This window comes from Pistacia vera, unplaced genomic scaffold (genome assembly GCF_008641045.1).
Source record: "Pistacia vera cultivar Batoury unplaced genomic scaffold, PisVer_v2 Contig1207, whole genome shotgun sequence".
Taxonomy (NCBI): Eukaryota; Viridiplantae; Streptophyta; class Magnoliopsida; order Sapindales; family Anacardiaceae; genus Pistacia; species Pistacia vera.
Genome location: NW_022195257.1, coordinates 226,068 through 228,997, shown reverse-complemented (window position 1 = coordinate 228,997; position 2,930 = coordinate 226,068).

Below are 2,930 nucleotides of genomic sequence, written 5' to 3'. Positions count from 1 at the left end.
CTACAACAAGCACCCATGTGTTGCACCAAGCTGTCACCAAACAACCTTGACAAGTGAGATTAGTCACTGCCTTTCGATAGGGTCGTTCAATACTATGATAGCCTTACCGTATTATTTATGCCCTTACTTTAGAATAATACTAAGGCTACGGACGTTTCTAGAATGGCCACCATATGGCTCATAGGGTTCTCACTATCAAGATTTGAAACACTTCATACCCTCGTCATGGTTCTACCATTCTAAAGACATATATCAATACATATTGCAATAATAATGATTTACGCGATATAGAATAAAATACCTTTTATTGATTAATGAACATTATTACAAAGAGTCAATTCTACAATAATTGATTGGCTCTACGGCATCTACTCTAACACTTCTTACAAACTGTACAAATTCTTCTTTCTTATTCTTAAGCCACTCACTGAAGGCGGTGTGCATGTAGGTATACTTTGCTGGGTACAGTCCTCGTCCACATGCACTTCTTACGGACTGTACAAATTCTTCTTTCTTATTCTTAGGCCGCTCACTGAAGGGGCATGCATGTGGGAATATTCTTCTTCTCTGTCACTCACGGGTTCCCCATCACAACAACCTTATTTTCTCTTATCTTTCTTTTAAAAAGTAGTACTCAGTTTCTTTTCTTTTCTTTAATCATTTTCTTTCTTTCTCTTTGTTCTTTAGTATGCTTATATGCATGTATACATGTAGGTAGGCTTTTTCTTATTATTCTTTCTTAATTTAACTATTTAAATGCAAGAATGAAATATGGCATATAGACATGCGATTCTCTACTTTCTTTACCATTTACAAACTCACACCAAAATAACATGCTATCATATCAATACATGCACTTCACTTTGAAATTTCATCAAACACTTTGTATACACAAACAAACACTAAATTAGCTACACTTCTATCTCTCTTTCTAACTACAAAGATTTGGGCCAAAATTCTCTAAAATCATCTTCAAACCTGGCCAGGAATTCTCACTCCATAATTCTACTCAAATTCTTTCTTAACTAATCCAAACTTCCATCAATCACAATATACGCAAACCCTACTTCTTATGGTGGAATTCTAACCAACACTCAACATCAATTCCATCAACAATTCTCAACAAGCACATAAATACATATAAAATATTTCTCTTACACGATTCTTGCTTAAATCATGACTAGGGTTGGATTTACTTACCTTGAATTTGAGTAGTCCCAACACTAGAATCTCTCTTTGGTAGACTTCATCTTCCTCTTAAACCCTAAGCATTTAAAACTATAAGAGTTCAACACTTTAAAAATCTAATCTCACATCTTGGTGCAAGAATCTTACCTTGGATGCTTAGGATTGAAATTCTGCCAAAATCCTATAAATTTCCTTGGAAATTTGGTGAAGAAAATTTGAGAGAATATGGGGTAAAAGTGGCGTGAGATAAGGCAAATGTGTCTAGGGTTTCAATTCTTGAACCCTTAATATCACATAATATTATTTATACTTTCCTATTTTACTCTTGCACTTTCTATGAAATTCCATCTTTGCCCTTTAATCAATTACAATAGTGCCTTCATTTCCATTGCATTCTACTACTTTTCACTCTCCACACTTTCAACCAATTATGGGTGGAATGACCATTTTGCCCTTAAGCAAGTTTTTCCAAAATTTTCTCAAAAATTCTAGCAAGTTCTTTGCCCTAGTGAAAACGTTTCTTCGCCTCAACGAGACATTCCAGAGCATACGTTGCTGCAGCGAACTTCTTTCCTTGCCATGGCTAAGTTTGTAATTCTAAGAACATGATTTGGGCAGTGTGTACAATGCCGCGGCGAAAAACTCCTTTGCCGCAACAAGGTCTGCAAATTCTAATTTTTCAATCTTTCACCTTGAAATAAGTAAAACTAAGGGCATTAGAACATAAATAACGTACCTCAATGTGGGTGTTACAAAAATATAGTAGATTACTATTTGAGGGAAAAAAATATTGTTGACAAAAATACAGGTCATTTCATTCAATTTCATTTGCCTTGACCAAATCTTGCAACTTCACCTATGGAGGCCAAGAATCATGAAGGGCATATTTGGATTTCCTTGAGATGAGTGTTGTCTAAATACATATATATGTGCACAGAAGAGCTTGATGTTTGGCCATTAATGGCATCCATTGAACTAGCTCTTTATAAGTTTGTTTAATCAAATAAAACATTTATAGCTTGTTTACTTTTGTTCCACAAAGGCACAAATACAGCTGTCATCTTTAAAGCTAACAACATTTGAATAAATCAGTGGCAAAATATAGTAATATACCAGAGTGAGGAGTTGCTACCTTGTTGGGTTGCAATACGGTGATTCAGTGGCTGAGAGTGAGACAGCGATAGCGTTAGAGTGACAGAAATTGAGAGATTGAGCTGCTTCAGACAACTACGACGTGAGAGCGACAAAGATTGAGAGATTGAGCTGCGTGAGACAGCGATGGCTTCAGACGGCGATGATGTGAGACGATGAGAGTGAGAGAGATTGTTAGATTCAGAGTTGTTGTCGTGCTGCGTGAGACGGCATGACCGTGAGAGTGACTGCATGAGAAGCTTTCCGTCAGAGTGAGAGAGATTGAGAGCTGCTGTTCATCAGTGTGAGTTTGATAGCTGTTGTACTGCGTTGTTGATGTGAGTTTGAGAGAGTTTCAGTCGATTTATTTTTTTTCAATTTAGGCTTAGGGTTTTGTTTTGTTTCTTCAAATTTTCAAATTAAGTTTTATTTTTTATTTTTTTATTTAAATACGAGTACCTGCAGGCATTACCCGGCCCACCTGCTTTTTTCACGAGCAAGCTGGGTGGGCAATTTTTATACAAGTAATTTTCAGAGGTACTCGTACTACCCGTTTGATGCAAGTACCCGTTGACCCATGTGTACAGGTACCTTTTTGCAAGATCTAATTA